At 38.1% G+C, this 18643-nt stretch overlaps 1 long non-coding RNA gene and 3 pseudogenes across 1 annotated transcript; all 4 read left to right on the top strand.

Moving 5' to 3' along the window:
- LOC122136830 lies at nucleotides 1-1421 on the top strand (annotated as a pseudogene).
- A 2113-nt stretch (nucleotides 1422-3534) lies between these two features.
- LOC122136902 lies at nucleotides 3535-3922 on the top strand. Its single transcript, XR_006154389.1, has 3 exons — nucleotides 3535-3596; nucleotides 3705-3772; nucleotides 3883-3922. It is a non-coding gene; the product is annotated as an uncharacterized LOC122136902 (long non-coding RNA).
- Nucleotides 3923-8474: 4552 nt separating this feature from the next.
- On the top strand, nucleotides 8475-11701 carry LOC122136607 (annotated as a pseudogene).
- Nucleotides 11702-12510: 809 nt separating this feature from the next.
- LOC109054807 lies at nucleotides 12511-17267 on the top strand (annotated as a pseudogene).
- Nucleotides 17268-18643: the final 1376 nt, after the last annotated feature.

The raw sequence follows: 18643 nt of genomic DNA, 5'->3' as shown, positions 1-18643 counted from the left end.
ATGTGGGGAAAAAGCAGTTGCTCCTACGATTCGCAGGACAACTCGTTCTCTGGTGAGTCTTCTTGGCACAAAGTGTGGTGTCTGTGTGAGAAAGACAGAAAATGAGTCAAAGGTTTCTGTACATATATGATCTAATTCACTGTTCTCAAGCAAAGCGAGGACAAAGTGAGAGTGTATGTTTGCTTGAAAGTGGTTGAAGAAGTTCAAGTGTTAGGACTCTATATATAAAACCGTGCTTTTGCACTCTTCGCAGGCAGTTACATAACTACTATTGGAGTTGACTTCAAGATCCGCACGGTAGAGATTGATGGAGAAAGAGTTAAACTCCAGATCTGGGACACTGCAGGGCAGGAAAGGTTCAGAACCATCACCTCGACGTAAGCCTCGCTCCAGTCTGAACTGCTGATTAAAGATGTTGTGATCTCTGCCGGTCTTCACCCCCCCCCTCACGTGAGTTTGCTGTACTTCTCTAGGTAATTACAGAAACACTCATGGTGTCATCATTGTTTACGATGTCACAAATCCGGAATCATTTGTCAACGTGAAAAGATGGTTAAACGAGATATCACAGAACTGTGACAATGTCTGCAAAATTTTAGGTTCGTTTTATTTTTTTTTGGGTTTTACATTTTCATTTTTTTTTTAAGTTGCAATGTGGTTGGTATATTCTCAATTTGTTGTAGTATCAAAAGCAAACATTAATATGCCTTTCCACTATGATCACTAACAGTTGGAAACAAGAATGATGATCCTTCTAAAAAAGCTTGTGGACACTCAAGATGCTCAGCGCTTCGGAGAGGCGGTTGGTGTGAGGTTCTTTGAGACGAGTGCTACAAGAGAATATCAATGTAGAAGAGGTGAGGTTTTTTTTTTTAAAATGCTGTGATATGTATTAAGTTCATTTAAACTCATTCTTTTTAAAAATATCAGTATCATTTAAGCCCCAAATTCTTTCAAAAATCCTCAGTATTTAAGTTTATTTAAGAATAAATTTATTTAAAAGTCCTCAGTATTTAAGCTCAGTACTTAACCAGAAATATTTCATTTTTATGTTGGCTTGAATGGAGTAATAGACTACGTATCTTTCAACTTATTCATCTTTGTCTTCTGTCCACTCTGATGTGTTGAAAGTAATATGTACATTTTTTTTATGGCTTGTATTTGTTGTTGCAGATGTTCATGGCTTTCACTCACATGGTCCTTCGGGCCAAGAAACAGAGCCAGAATCGAGCAGAAAGAGAGAGGGGGAGAGAAAAGGACACCGTCCATATACATTCCACAGGGACAGAGAAAGAGGAAGAAGGGGAAGAAATGCTGTTAGAGCAGAAGTTCCAGAACAGATGGAAAGAGGGACAAATCAACACTTTTGCAACTCTGATCCTTTGGGTCACGTTCTCAGCTCAGAAATGTGACTTTTTTTTATGTTACACTGTGCTTAGATAAAACCAAGAGGAATAAATAACTTAACGGGCTATTATGTGCCGAACATCAGCGTTTGTTTACACGGATGTTTATCAATGTAATGTTTTTGTTTTGTTTTGTTTTTTTTTTTTACAAAAGGGGAATTGACTGGCATGGATTTACACTGGCATCAAAAGCCTGGTCCAGGAAAGACACTATATACAAACTGTCTTATGTGGTCCACTGTGATTAGTGAGAGATGTTTCTTGTTGGATTAAAATTGACTTGATATATGTCATTAATGTATGCAAATAATAAATTAGCAAAAAATATGATTTTAAAAATCACAAACCCCACAGCATTGTTTTAACGCTTCTAACGTCTTGCAGTGTGTGAAAAGGGCATGTCTGTAAGTGACTATGCGGGATTGACTAAATGCTCGCAGTATATAAACCCCGGCTAAAATGCACCGTGTAGTTTAACCTACTAAACAAACAGTGGAAGAACCGTTTGTTTAGATGTATGTTAATTTGACCTCTGAGTCATATGTTTCCGACTCATTAATCATGAATCAATGAAATTCCAATCTGTTTGTCAGCTGGCTCTGTCTTCTTCATTTGTATTATTTTTTTTAATGCACCAAAATAAGTTTTATATCAAAATTACACTGAATATACATGAAGGGATAATTACAAAATAGACACGTCAAAATACCAGGCAGTCTACATAAAGAAGAAAAAAAAACAAAGAAGAGAAAACAAAACAAAAATGTAACCGCAATCAAATATTTCCTAGAGACAGATTCAAGAATCAAAGCAATTGGCAGTGTATAGTTGAAGACATTATTATGCAAAGAATATCTCCATAAAATGTAACAATGCATTCTTCTTTTGTTATTGACTAATTTTAAGTTTTTTTTCATTGACCCCATTAAGAATTTCATTTTCATTACTACGCTTCCATTAAAAATACATCACAATTAAATATGCGTTTTGCAAACTATGCAAAATCTAGAAATTCCCAACATACTCAAACCTTTTGGCTTTGGTTTGTGTAAGAACATATAACATTTTATTATTTTAGAGACAGCAACATTTTGGGGTAATATAAAAGAAACATCAGATCAAATTTTTAAAGACACATAACAGGTATGAAAACAAATGAGCCAAAAAAAAGAGCAGTTGTCGTCGATGTTCATGACATTTCGATAAACAATATCTCTTTCGATAAAAATATATTACATGGGTAAATTTTGTGAAGTATTTTAAAGTGTAGCCTACATCTTTAACTTTGTCCAAAATACAAAACAAAGCATTTTTCTAATTAATATCAGAGATCTTTAAATTAATAAACCTCTCTAGGTGGATTTCAAGTTTAGATCGAAATGAATCATATTTTTACAGTCAGCTCTGCGTCAGCTGACCGATGTCGTGGAAGGTTGACTCACCGCGAACATGGCTGCCGAGAGCGAGGTGCGTATTGGGTTGCTGGTAAATACACTCAGAAACGTGTATCTGTTGGGAATTCTCATATTAATCAGTAGTTGTTTGATATATGAACTGGATATATCTCATTTGTAAGACTTAAATTATTTGAATTACAGACCACACTTGGTTACGATATAGGAGAGTTGTCATAGGTGACTAAATAGTACATACCGTTCAAAAAAACTAATAGTACATACTTAGAAACGTATGTAAGAAATTAATTTGATCCGCGGCTAACATAAAAGAATCTATAGGTAGTTGATCAGATTTAACCGGTAGGCGTAGATTGTCGATTATCGAAGTAAACAAATGGCCAAGTGTGTTGTCTCTGGCCCTTTGGCCTTCTGATGTGTGGCTCATACTCAGGGTTGGTTACATGAAGCCAATTCTACACGAAATTCAGCTCACATCTGTTTGCCACCACAGTGTACCCTCTCTGAATCGAAGTGCTGCAGCAGCCATCTACTTGGATGAGCTCAGTGTTGATCAGAGAGATGAGGGTAAATATTTGAGCAGTTATTGCTCTTTTAGTTATTCATAAATTGTTGAGGTAATAATTCTGTCTCATGGAAACCATACAGAAATAAATCTGTCAAATCTGTTCATTTATAGAGGGCGGACAGTTAGTCTGGTGCTCTATCCCTCCATGCGGAGGACTGTCTGTCTCAGTTTGTCCGTCTAACTTTGACAATGGATCTGGACTCTCAGGTTTGTTGGTCAAATTGCTATAAATATTTTGACTGTGCCCAATGTATTCTTTATTGGCAACTTTGTGTCCCTGTTGGTCTCTGAGAGTAATTTTTTGTTCACTTCCAGTACCCATATTCATCCCCTTGCATCTCTATTCACACTCCACGTGGACTCTCGGATGATAAACTGCTCAGGTGTTTGATTATCTTCGAAAAAAACTGCTGTTTTAAAACTTTAGAATGTCCTGTTTAGCTGTATACTTTTCACTTTCCGTGTTGTTTTCCCAAGCTTTTTTTCCTCTCAGTTTACAGAGGAGTTTGCAGATGGAGGCAGAGTCGTGTATCGAGGGACACCTGTACTGTATCAGCTCATAGAGGGTTGGATTCCGATTTTAGTCCACAAAATACACTACTGATTCAGATGTTTGTAGACAATGTAGGGCTTTTATTCAGTAAGGATGCATTCAATTGATCAAAAGTGACAGTTAAGATATTTAAAACGTTACAAAATTCTATTTCAGATAAATGGTGTTCTTTTGAACTTTCTATTCATCAATTATTATAAGTAGCATAACAGACACTGAAAAACCATAGTATAGAAAATGTTTAATGGAGCAGCAAATAAGCATATTAAAAAAAATGGCTGTTCAAAATTCAACTTTGCCATCATGGGAAATAAATGACATTTTAAAATATAGTACATTAGAAACAACTTATTTTAAATAAATAATATTTCACAATATTGCCTGATTTACTGCCATTTATATCAAATGAATGCAGCATTGGGGAGCATTAGACACTTCATTCAAAAAACATCTTTTAAACGTAGTGTTGGGTGCATACAAACATGGGTTTGTCTCCAAACAGTTTCTCTCTATCATCCTCACAGAGAGCCAAAGAGATCCTGACTGAGAGCAATATCCCCCATGGAAACTGTGTTCATCTGTCTCTATGGACTTTAAGGTTTGGTGTTTGTTTAATTGTAACATGCACTTTGTTGTGGTTTTTGGTGGCCTGTTGTGAAAATATTGTGCTTGTTTCCTCCTCTTTCACAAACCGTTAGGAAGGGGAAGGTGTTTACTAAGACCAGCTGCTATCACTATTTGCCATTCTCACTGTCTTGGCCGCTACATCACTCACTCGTGAGCTGGAGCTGAGGAGGACCGTGAGAGGGAGCTATGGAGGAGGAAATTCAAACCAGAGACAGGGACGGAAGAGAGGTGCAAGGCGTCTTTTTGTACACTTTCATATGTTTTCCTTACTTCAGCAAAATGCCACTCATTTGGTATTAAATAAATTCCAGTCAACGGTCTCTCGGTGTGTATTACGTTATTATTATTACTATATCATTTACTTCAGTGTTACAATGTGGAAGCTTAGCTAATTGCAGTCCATGAAAAAGTCCAGTGGGATGAGCTGAATAAAAAGGAAGGTTTTTTTTGATATATGATGTGTTTTCGTTTCATTAACAGGCGTTTAGCTGTTGTTTTGTCCCGGTGCTGCGAGAGCCTCTCACCTATGATTTGGATTTGCCCTCATTTCCTCTCCTGCTCCAGTTTTCACACAGGTAAGAAACTCGGCACACTGTATCATTCTCTGTGGATAAGGTGTTAGCAGTTGAGTTCAAGCTAAACTGGCTATGTAGCCGTGTATCATTGTTAGAAAGGGCAAGTGGACAATGTCACCCTTGTGTTCTGTGCCAAGCAGTAACACAACGCACTGCCAAGAGTGCGTGATTTGCCCGTGGTGCAGTCTCACTTGTTTAGTGACCTATGCCAGGATGTCTAGTTAGAAAGCTCAGCCACCCTCAGGTATGCTTCGACTGGGCACATGCTGTGGGACACACATGAACCATTGTGTTTATTATTTCCTTCACCACAGCAGGACGATTGCAGTCATCGGGGGGGAATATTTAAGAAAAAATGGGCAGCACTCCAGAAGGTTTCTGGAACGGGCAGGAAGAAAAGGGTGGAGTTATTGACCCCGAAGCAGGAGTCCAATAGATCTCCTAATTCACATAATGACGGTAAACCGCGATGGAACATATATTACTTTTATAATAATTTAGTAGAAAGGAGTCATGAACTGCCCTTAGTTTTATTTATTTTATACTGTTCTCTGGGTCCACTTATGATGTTCATAATCAACGGTTTTTATTTTTTTTTCATTCGAAAAAACATCAGAATTTAGAAGTAAGGGTTTTGTATTCACATCAGGAAAAGTCCGGTTTGGAAGCGGACTGAAACCACCTCTCAGCTGGGGTCTCGGGTGCGGTTGTTTGGTGCGCTACCAGCGCTGGGATTGATGCCCAAAAGGTCGCGCACCAAGAGGGGAAACAAACTTGAGTTCGATTCAGTCGAACCAAACAAGACAGGTGTGAATACACCCTAATAGTCTTTTTCGTCTGTCATGTTTTGACCCTCACTGAACGCTCTGTTTGAACGAGGCAGCGGCGGATTGCAGGACTCGGAGATAGTAAAAATAAATGCTAGGTTTACAATACATAATACTCCGTACATATTACTCAGACAAGCAATGTGATCCACGTAAATGAAAAAAGTTACCACACTTGTGTGGTAGAATCGGATTAAGTACAACATAGTCGGACAAGCATCGTTTTTTAGGTTTCAATCCTTTCTGAAATTCTGTGTCAAATTGTGCTTGTTTGTAAACGAGTTCCGTGGTAAAACTGAAGTTAAGCAAAGGAACAAGTTCTTACTGTTCTGGTGCTAGTCATAAATGAAATACAAGTTCATCATATAAGTTTATATCATTTGTTTACTTTCTTCTTGCGTAGACCTTGTGTCACTTTGCCGCTCTTCTGTCATGTTAACGAGATTTCGAGGTGGGCGGGGCCTAAACAGTGCCAGAGTGATGTAGACAGCAAGCGCTGATCGTTCGTTTAATTAGAGGCGGTGCTTATCCACACTATTACATCATAAGAGTTGGCCACATCTAAAAGCCTGATACGTCAGCGTCTTGGTCAGCGATTGGGCTAGTCATAGACATTAAGCTGATTTTTTAGAACCTAAAACAAATGAATAGGTCTTCTTTGATAAGGCAATAGTGTGACATCTTATATTTCCAAAAGATCAAGTTCATTTTGATTTCTCAGTTCATGACCCCCCTTAATATTTACTTCACCCCAAAAACAGGAGTGATGATCGTCATGTAGCTGCAGTGTGTTTATGGTCTGAGTTTCAAAGTCAGAATGTGAAAAATTAAATAAATTAAATGAATGTGGGAATGTGTGTGTTTTTCATCAGGCTCCAGCTAATTGTTTTCTGACACGTCCTGCAACGGATGCCTCCAGGTGGCAGAATCTTTTTCAGTCACTCTTCCTTCACTAGAGACCCAAGATTTCCAACCGATTTGCTATACCCAAGTCCTTCAAAGGTCATCCCCAATATGCAGTCCCAATCACACATCGCGGCGTGTACGGTCCGGGATACAGCAAATCGCGATCCACGCCCTCTATGAGAGAAGAGCAGCAAGGTGGGACACTCAGGAGGAGGTGCGTAGAGGAAGAGGGGCGCGGGAAAAAGAGGGGATCACCTTCGTCACGAAGAACACGATGCCTACACCTTGGTAGGGAAACGAGTCGGATGCAGGCTCAGTGCATTCTCTGATAAGATTAATCATGTCAACTCAGCCTGCACATCTGAACAACCACACCTACAGAGGAGAAAAGTAAACTAGAGATGCCACGGACAGAGATGTGAACTTCTGGTAGATCATAAATAACCATCAGCTTAGGGCATGCCTTTGACCAGTGAAGATAGGAAAAAAACAGTTTCTCAAGGAGAAGCTTAGGGTCCGAATCCAACTGTGGACAAGCTTGTGAGCCAGACCAAAGTAGTGGTATTTCAAAAGTATGTGAATCGCTGAGACAATCTTTACAGGAAGGACAATCCAGAAAGGGAACTGTGGGTAAGGAGGATTGGAAGTCGTGGCGGTCTGTGGCTTTTTCGAGAGACTCATCATGAACACTGTGGCATGAGTAGGAACTTCAAGGTGGACCCCAGGTCACTGGGTATAATCCTGCAAGCGTTTGGCCACCGTGGAGGAGGACACCGAGCACTTGGAGACGGGAGGGGCTGGGCATTATCACAGATGGGGCGGGGCTCATAGAGGTTGGTGGCAGGGGTTTTGCACCAGAGAGTGGAAAAAGACATTTAGGAAAGAGGGAGTGCAGCGGTGCAAATGGATAGGACAAGGGTACAGGAGAGGAACAGCAACCTCCCAGGTTTCACCAGCTGTACCTCATTATGTCAGATGTCCTATTCGATAAAATTCTCCGACCTTAAGCAAGTAAAACTGACGTCCATGTATGATTCCTCCTCTCTTGGGTTTCTGTGCATCGTTGTAGGTGAAAATTAAAGGAGTAGACAGTGCCGATTTTCTAGGTAGGAAGGAGTCTAACGCAACTGCAGAACGTTCAATGTCTGGTTAACTTTTCCAAAGCAATGTGATTACATGTTACCAAACTACATAACTCCCGAACTTTGAAAGGAACAAGAAGATCGTTGTAATATCTGTATATCGGTTATATATATAGTATATATATATATATATATATATGATCATATTATATTTACACGGCGAGCATGGTACATATTATAAATAATATAACCTTTAACAAACCTAGTCAAAATGTTTATAAGGTGTTTGCTCTTGCTTTACTCAAAACGTTTCTATAAAATTAACATTTCTCATATAAAGTTTGAACAAAAACGTCCCCTAGTATTACATATAAAACGAGGACCTAAATGCGTACGGTGCCGCAGTGCGCGATGTCAACGCGGCGTGCTGCAATGGATTGATCTCCAACGATTCGGAGGCTGTGCAAGAATTTCTGACGTAGCGATGTCGATGTCTCACAATCGCCACCGCAAACATGAACAATTCCTACGACTAACTGCGGTTCAGACGAGGTAATGGACGTTTGAATAGACGCTGGTCAGCTGGAACCGAACGAGATCTTGGATCGGGACGCGAGCAAAATGTTCATCAAACGGCAGTGGGGGGGAATAGGATGAGGCGAGGCCGGGGGGCTGATCCTGGAACGAGAAGCCGGGGGATCGAGTACTCAGCACCGGGGCATGGGTGTCGCCGTCGGCTGCAGAGAGTACAGGAGGTCATTGTCGGTGTTTTTTTTAGAATAGAAAATCGGGAGACCTATCTGTGTCAGCGTGCGGACAAATCATGGCGTAAGCTCATAACGAAAAATGCTTATTATGATGTTTTATTCAGATATGCTTAATTTGCCATCTGTGGTTAAATTCTGTATTACTTGTGTATTATCATTTATTCATTATTATTATGAAAACATGCTTGAGAAATTAATAAGCGACAGCCAATGCAAACCCAAAATGTGTATGCACATACTTTTTATTTATTCATTTGTTTTCTACTTCTGTCTTCTCTTTCAGATTCAGCAGAGGTGATTGCTGAATGAGCAGGAAGGCAGAGAGGAGTTTTATGTCCACTATGTTGGATGTGAGTGGAACTGCGTTATGCACAAATGCTTTACAGGTTTGTGTATGACAGATTCGGCGAGCACAAGCTCTCTTTTTTGTCATTTGCAGTTAACAGACGCTTAGATGAGTGGGTTGGAAAGGCTCGCTTGGCCCCTGACAAAGACTGTGAAAGACGCCAAGTGGAGAAAGAGTGTGGAGGAAGGTGGTGGAGGTGAACTTAGGACCAGCCAGAGAGGAAGATCACCCCAAACCAGAAGCTGCAAAACATGACGGTGATCAACCACTGCTCAGAAGGTACCTGTCAGCACGTTTCTGCACATCTGAACGACAGTGTTGATCAGTGTTTAGTCTGAGGAAGGCCACACCAGTCTGATAGCAACATGTGTAATTATTTGACTGCTTCTTTTCTCCTTTCAGATCTATGCTGAGAGATGGACCCTACTACGGCAGCTCTGGGAGAAAGAGCACCAGGCGGTAAGAGGGGGCAACATTTATGCTCTCACAATGCTTATGATGTTTTTGCGTCAATAGCAAGCCATGTCCATCCGCTTTCATTTTTATCAAAATGTTGCTTTTTACTTCTCAGATCAATGAAGTAAAATATGTGGACAAGATCCAGATTGGGAACTTTGAGATCGATGCATGGTACTTCTCTATATCCCCTGAGAGGACTATGGAAAACAACCCAAGCTTTGGATCTGTGAATACTGCCTGAAGTATATGAAGTACGAGAAGACTTTCTCGATTCCACCTGGTCGCTTCACACAGTGGTGTGTTGTTGATACACACAGTAACGTCTGTTATTAAACCATAGGGGGTGCTATACATCTGTGCTAATGAGTTTAATGGCTTGGAATAGAGTGCAGCAGTGCTGAGGTATTTTTGTGGGCCAACCCAGAAGTTAGCATCACCCTGCTTCTGTCAACAAAAAATCAACAGGACTTTTCTAGTCGATTATGGAATTTTTTTTTTTAAATAAGCTCTTTGACCAAGAAAAGTTGAATAGATTGTGTATTGTATTAGACCTTAATTCAGCCATTTAACCAAAAGCCTATTCAAAAAAAAACTCTGGAAGTGCAAATTCCCGTAGCACTTTCTACAAGCATTTGTTCATAGATCAGTGTTGTTCTTTGTCTATCAGCTGATTTTAAATTGTGTTTTTTTTTTGTGTGTGTGTGTTAGTTTTATAGCATTTCTGGCTTCCCATTTCCCACCTTATTGTTGAATTTATACTGTCTTTTGTTTTCCTGTTTCTTTGTTCCTCGATGGCTCCTGTTTCAGTCGCAGTAGTCAGTGGCGCCAGCCTCCAGGCAAAGAGATTTATCGCAGAAACAATATCTCAGTAAAACGAGGTTGACGGGAAGGACTATAAGGTGAGCCAGGTCATCCCTGCCGTTTAAATGAAGCATAGAAACAAATTATTTCGTGACAGATTTCAAATCCCCTATGCAGTTATGACTTTTCCCCTACAGTTTGTTGTTCTCACTGTAGATCTACTGTCAGAATCTGTGTCTCCTGGCAAAGCTCTTTTCTGGATCATAAAACACTTTACTTTGACGTAGAGCCGCTCATCTTCTACATCCTCACTGAAGTCAACAAACAGGGAGCACATATTGTGGGTTACTCTAAGGTAAAGTGTATCTTCTGTTTGTTTTCACAGCGTATCTCTTTATTTGTATCTTGAGTAACAGTGTATTCTTGATGAGCAGGAGAAGGAGTCTCCAGATGGGAACAATGTGGCTTGTATTCTCACTCTTCCTCCATACCAGAGAAGAGGATATGGAAAATTTCTAATAGCATTCAGTAGGTTTCACCCCTGATTGACCTCTCTCAGCAGATGTTCCCTTCTGATATAAGCATACACACTGATAACTTGTGTCATGCTCTGCTCAGGTTATGAGTTATCTAAGCTGGAGAGTACGGTGGGGTCTCCAGAGAAGCCTCTGTCAGACTTGGGGAAGTTGAGCTACAGGAGTTACTGGTCTTGGGTACTTCTAGAGATTCTGCGAGACTTCAGAGGGACGCTGTCCATCAAAGACCTCAGGTACACATCCAGTCCCAAATACAAGAACAAACCTGCATGTAAACAAATTTAGTTTAGAGTTAACTGCCAAGGCTTTGATGAAGAGATCTAACTAATGCATAATGTCCACACCCACAGCCAGATGACCAGCATTACTCAGAGTGACATCATCAGCACACTACAGTCTCTGAACATGGTCAAGTACTGGAAAGGTCAACATGTCATCTGTGTCACACCAAAACTCGTAGAGGAACATCTCAAAAGTGCCCAGTACAAGAAACCACCAATAACAGGTAACAGATCTGCCCCTTGTTCTATTCTCTGGCTTTATATTTGTGTTTACGCGGCTCGTGCAGAGTTTAAGTATTTACATTTTGTTTCTACAGTGGACACACATTGTTTGAAATGGGCTCCTCCCAAACACAAGCAGGCCAAGTTCCCTAAAAAGTGAACGTGGCAAAAAATGAAGAGCGTGAAACTGCCCCTTCACCCGAGATGTTTTTCACCGCTAACCTAAATGTCATGCAGAAATACTTTCTCCAAGACGGAAAGATCTCAGATTGTACATTTGCCTTGTAATTAGTCTGTTTTGTTTTTTAAATAAATGAATAGTAATATTCATGTCATTGTTTGTGAGTCATCTTTACTTATAAATGAACATTTCAGTGCATCGGTATGGTTCTGTGAGGTAGTTTAATATTATACCAGACTCCCCTTCATGTTCACGTGGCTTTTGGAAGAAGAAAGTTGTAAAGTCAAGCTACATTATGCTGAATTATTCATTTGGCAGTATAGAATTACTGATTCACATGAAGCACCTGTCTGGCCTTTAGGTGAAAGTTGATCCCTATATACACTGTACTGAGAGTAAGTTATGTGTGTGTGTGTGTGTGTGTGTGTGTGTGTGTGTATATAAGATAAAGAGGGTCAAATGACTGACCCTTCAGCTTGAGGAACAATAACTTGGTTACAATAATACTTAAAGGATTTTTATATCACTGATACTGAACCTTGTACTGTTTCATTCTTATTAATGGCGAATTATTTAATAAGGCTTTATGTATTATATCTAAATAAAATGGTAAATTATGTGTTGTAGATTCTTTAAGGTAACCATGGTGTTTTTGGCAGACTTGTTATAACCAGTTATTTGTATAACCTTGTTTTTAATGTGAATACAGTGATTAAAATATGGTTACTGTAGCGATACAAAGATAAAGTAGTTGTTATTGCCGTTTTACTAAAAAACATGTTTAATTTTCATAATGATTTAAGTAATAGTGTAAACGTTGCATCTAAATAGAAAATATTGTTATAAATTAAAACAAAACTAACTGTTTTTAAGTATTTTGAATATGAATCAGTTTTCAGACTGTAAAACAGCGTAAGATAAACTACGGAAAAATATTATTGTGTCTTGAGAAAAGATTACTCAGAATTCAGTTCATTATTACCAGAAAATAATCTCAATCTAACCGAGCGACACGTAGGGGCTCTTCTCTCGTGCACTCGCCGTGTGTGAGTCTTCTTTCCGCCGAGAACAACGGGCTCATTATTTGGGAGGAGATTAAGACCGCGCGCTGTGATTGGACGCTGGCAGCAGGTAGAAACGCACAGGTACTTTCACGCATTCTCTGGCGAGTGAAGATTCCTGCGTTTTCACTCGCTGCTCTTTTCTTAATTCTCGATCACATCACCTTTGTCCTCAGCTCTCAGTATGAGATATGAGTGTATGTTTCGTTCTCAGAGCGAGGCATCACTGACTTAGCTCTGCAAGAGTCCTCAGGTGTTCGAGGACGTTTTCTTGTGCGTTAGAACATAAACGTTTTAAATTGATTAACATTTTTTATTGTTCGGATATATGTGACTGGATTATTTTTTTTAATATTGGACCTCTTACATTACAAGTGAGTTTTTGGACCTTAACTCTTGATAACAATGTTGGTTTGTTGCATTAGAGCCCAGTAAGTGTAACAAGGGTGAATTAGTTTATTCATGAACGCGGTTATTTACAGAAACTTGTCCAGCTGAACAGAATGACTGATTCATGGCTACAGCTCCTTGTACTGATGTTAACAGGTAAGACTTTAGGCTGTAGTAAATGTCTATTACTAACTATTTGATTCAATGCATTCGTTAAATTCATCATTTGTCTTTCTGTGTCTTAAAAACTTCAGGTCTGTCGAAGTGTGTGGCACAAGGTAATTATTTTTCAGTTTATGGGTCAGTGGCAGATTATATCTGAGAGGAAGAAGAAATCTTTTAAAGACTTTTTTTTTATGTGTCCTGTTAGGAATGTAATCTTTGTACTCATGTTGTTTAAATACGTTTTTTAATAATGATTTAAGAAAATGATTTGAAGTGAAAAAAAATATTTCAATTAAGTACTAAAATACTTATTTCAATAACAAAAGAAATATTTGTCAAGGTAGAATAATATTTAAAGGCTACACAGTTTATTGCGAATAAGACAACTTTCTATTATTAAAAAATAAAAAAATTAATTTATAATGTCATGATTATTTCATGATAACACTGGTTTCTTGTCACATGACTACAAAATTGTCCTTGCATGTCAGTTAGAGTTGGGTATCGTCTGAATTTTCTCAATTCCGATTCTTATCGATTCCCAGTTTCGATTCCAATGTGGTTTAAAAAAATGAAGTCAAACATTTAGATATCACACATATTTATTCTGTCTCTTTTTGCAAAACATTTAATTGCTGCTGAATACCATGAACATAAATCATCTGGGTTTTTTATTGGATTTGTTTAGTTTTTTTTTTGAGTTTTTAAAATAAAGGTGCTTCACGATCCCATAGAAGAACCTTTTTGTCTTAATGTCTGTTTCACAAAAGGTTCTTTGTAGAAAGAAGGTTCTTCAGATTATAAAAGGTAAGAAAGAGATGGTTCTTTAAAGAATCTTTGACTGAATGGTTCTTTGTGGAACCAAAAATGGTTCTTCTATGGCATCGCTTGAAGAACCTTTTAAGCACCTTTTTTTTTTTTTTTTTTTTAAGAGCGTGGATTCTGTAGTTGCACAATTCTGGATAAATTGAGACTTTCATTTTTTATTTTTAAACGGAAGTTGTAGTTCTCATGATTTTGAAGAAAAAAATTGACAACTAAACAAAATCTCATTGAATTTATGAATGGAATGATTCAATGACTCACTCAAGATTGACTTGTTTCATTACTGGATGAATCATTGTTTTTGAACAAATCTCTTAAATGAATGATTCAAAGACAAATACATTTTTAACAGCCCCTTTTCACCACCTAAAGATAAAAGATGCGCACACAGGAATCGAGAGGTGGAACTGAAATTGACATTGTACAACAAGTATCCGATTCCTGACCTTTTTATACCTTAAGTATCCGATTCTGGAATTGGAATTGATTTTAGATTCCCAACCCTAGTTACAGTGACTATATTACTTCAGATTTTATATGAATGATATTTTAAGACAAATTGATTCTTATTTTTAATTTCATTTTTTTTTTAAATAATAAAATGTTATGCTAAATTTTTTTTTGTCCATTTACATTATTGAAATTTATATATATATATATATAATATATATATATATCCAAAGTGACTTGCATTATATTTAAAGGCTCATTTAGGCCAACATATCCAAAAGATTAAATCCAAATGAAAGACACAAAGTCAAAACATGTTCACCACAGTAAAGGAAAGCTCATTTTTGTTTGAATTTCATTTTCATGTATTTTTAATAGCTTAAAAAAGATGTGGATTAAAAAAAAAGAGCATCACATCTTTATAAACACCTTCATAAACTTTCTCCTCCTTACCCACAACAGTTTTCACTCACGTCTTATGCTCCTGTTTGTGTAGCTTCTCATTAATACAGTGAGAAGATGTAATGATACTCTAGGGGTGTTGTAGGGCAGGTGTGATCTGGTAAGGAAACCTCTACTGTGTATGTATCGCTTAAATCTCCTCTGACCTGTTCACGTGAAGAGTGCGGCAGGCCTCCGCTTAGGGAAGCGCGTGATCGTGGGAGGAGCTGAAGCATCAGCAGGGGCGCGGGCATGGCAAGTGGACATTCAGTTGGGAGCCAAAGGCCATGTTTATGTGGATCCATAATTGCAAAAAATTGGGTCCTTTCTGCTGCACACTGCTTCCCTAAGTATGTCTTATATCATATCATCAATGACAGTGTAGATCATAGAGAAGTTAATGTTCTCTATCTTCTATCCTCAGCCCCTCAGACGTGTCTTCGTATCGCCTGTACATGGGACGCCATCTGCTCAATGGCTATAACCAGTTTGAGATGGTCAGTCAGGTGCAGCGAAAGTGGTCGTTCCAGAAGGATACTCAGCCCCTCAGGAGGGCAGAGATGTAGCCTTAGTGCCAGCTGCGCCTCCGGTCACCTGGTCAGACAGGATCCAGCCTGTGTGTCTGCCATATGCTGGAGTCCAGTTCAACAGTGGAACCTTATGCTATGTCACGGGCTGGGGTCACACTCAGGAGGGCGGTAAGTGCATCATAAAAGAAATAAGGGGAAACTAACAGATTTTACTGTTTAAAGTCATGCCAAAGGATGTGGATTTTCTTCTTTGGAGTGACAGCTGGATTTCAGTTTAATTTCTATAGTGGTAGGAGGAGGAGAAATAGTTAAAAAGCAAGAGGAATAAGTAGAGCACATGTATTTCACTATTATCAACTATTGATTTTTTTTCTGGTTGTATAGGGTTGGGACAAACTCACACTATTAAAATTAAACGAAAATCAAACAAAAATAAAAATCTGCAAAAAAAAACTCCTGCAAACCTTGAACAATAATACTTTTCACCTATTACGAAAAAACTGTTGTAAAAACTGAATTTAGAAATAATTTGTACTTTTTTTTCATAAAATGTAAATATTATAAACAGTATTGTAACTGTTTTAAAATATTTCTGTTTCTCTTCCTGAAGCTCAGACAGTAGAACATGTTGTAGGCAACACCAAAATCATGGGTTCAATTTCCATCTAACTGAACACACACACATTAACTGATAAAAAACATATCATGCCTTCAGTGCAGTGCAGGTTTCTTCAGCTGCCATATGTATAAATGTAAATATCCTCAGAAGGTAGTTGAGACGCTGACATTACGAAATACATAAAAAGTTTCTATTTACAGACTATACAGCTGCCTTCAAGGATGAAATAGGCAGGTCAGATTGACCCTCAAATATCCTAATCCTAATAGAAATTTATTATGAACAGTATATTCGACAACACGTCAGAATACAAGCATGTTCAGGACCCTGAATGAGAAAAAGATAACATAAGTTATCCAGTATTTCTGACATCTCTGAAATCAACCCAGAGCATAAAATAAGATTCAGAAGATTTATTTATTGTCCTCCAGAGTGAGAAAAAAAAGTTTCCTGATGCCTTGCATTTATGCAAACTGCCCATTGCTGCTGCATGGAAAAGATAAAAATGATTTGACATGGAAATGAGAGATAAGAGATAAGACTGCTTCCTGTCAGTAGCAAATACATATATGATATAGCAATCATTCAAAAAAAGAAAAAAAACAATGTCCAGACAAAGCCTCCTAGCTTATCACAGATCTATTCCCTATTTTATGTTCTGTTAGTTTAACAATGTTTTGGACATTTGGTAATTATTTGCATTTTGTATTTCAAGCGCTTTGCTCTTTTATTTTTTTTTTTTTTAATAGTTTCTCTCAAGGGAGTCGGGCGCTACAGGAAGTGCAGGTGCCCATTATCAACCAGTCCTCCTGCCAGTCAATGTATCAGATTTTGTCATCTGATTTAGTAAGAGTTGACATCCTCTCAGACATGATCTGTGCTGATATACAGAGGGAGGCAAGGATTCCTGTCAGGTATGTGATACTATCACACCGGCCATTGTACTGAGTATCTACCATTGAAATAACATCATTTGTCTCTTACAGGGGGACTCTGGAGGCCCTCTGGTGTGTCCTGGTGGCAATGGGACTTGGATTCAAGCAGGAGTTGTAAGTTTTGGACTTGGCTGTGCTCAGAAGAACCGGCCAGGTATCTATTCCAGAGTCTCCAGCTTCAATGAGCCTCATCCGCGACACAGTTCCAGAAGCTCACTTTTCCCGGTCACGCCAGAGGAGTGAAAGTCAAACGCTTCTGGTTCTAGGCCTCTTTTGCATTAGTACTTTTGTGGAGATAGTATATTAGTAAAGTATATGCAATGTACATGAGAAACACAAAGTCAAGTTTTGTCCGTGGTGGCATTGATTTGCCATGTCCTGAATGCTTTTAGGGGGCACAAAATACCCAGTGCTAAGCTTCATAGGTATTTCAAATCGTTTTTTTAAATAATAATGTATATGTGACATGTTTATGATCCTTCCTAAGCACAGATCTAGTTGTTATATTCTATTGTTACATTGAATTATATTTCTTTTATGCAGTTTCAGTAATGTCACCAAGACCTCAGAACACTGTAAAATGCCAATATTGAACAGGATAAATGCAATATAATTTTGTATTTCTTGTATTGATTATTTGTAATGAAAAAATCAAATTGATTTGATTGCATAAGTCAACAATATTGACTTATAATATTGATATAATATTGCACATTACAGCGTTGTGTGTTCCACTGCTTTCATTCATACATTCAGTAACAGTATTGTAACTTCTTAAATAACTATAGGATTTATATTAAATTAGAATGCCACCTGTGTTTTCCCTTTCGCTGTGTTTTTATTTATTAATGTTTTTAGGTTACACAGTTATAGCCATCGCAGCCCCTTGAGCTTTTTTTTTAAATGCATCATATACTTTCTGGGACTCACACATACCTAAAGATTTAACCCTCTATGGTACAGAGTTGCCATATGGCTTATTTCCTTGTTATTCTGAAAAAAATACAATATAATACAATATGTTAATTAAATGGGCGGGCTTTAAGATAGTCTATGATGTGCTGTTTTTAAGTCAAATGACATTTGAACGTTCCTCCAAAACACTTTTTCTCACTGTCACCCTCACGCGGAGGACATCTGCTGAAGTGCTCCAGAAATTGCTCTGTTCGTGTTAACTTAATTTCTGAACATCTCTTCTCAAGGGGGATTTTTTATTTATTTATTTTTGCATCATCTTTGGTTAGTAATTTGTATTCACAAGTCAACATTGTTTAACATAGCTTTACTGTAATGATTGCGGTTATCTATTTATTTGAAGTGCTTATTGAAGTAGATTTGTATTTATGTATGAATAAGAAATTATTTATTCTTTTCAGAAAATGAATACAGCAATATTTCACAGAAAGGGCTCCTCCGTGTGATGAGGATGTGTTATCCTTCACTGACTGTAACGATGTGTGTGTGTGTGTGTGTGTTTATGTGTGTGTATGTGTGTTTTGCAGATTTGGATGGAAATTAAGATCGGATGCATCAGTTTCTAAAAGAAATGTTTACTTCGAATGAAAAGAAAAATCATAATTTAATAGAAAAACTACTTTTTTGGCCATTTTCCATTGTGGTACACTGTTGCCATATGGCAACGTTTTCCTAAACACCCCCCAAAATGTGTTGATTT

The sequence above is a fragment of the Cyprinus carpio genome, chromosome B3, assembly GCF_018340385.1.
Source record: "Cyprinus carpio isolate SPL01 chromosome B3, ASM1834038v1, whole genome shotgun sequence".
Lineage (NCBI taxonomy): Eukaryota > Metazoa > Chordata > Actinopteri > Cypriniformes > Cyprinidae > Cyprinus > Cyprinus carpio.
The sequence above is the reverse complement of the archived record's forward strand: the minus strand, read 5'-3'. Positions and strand labels throughout refer to the sequence as shown.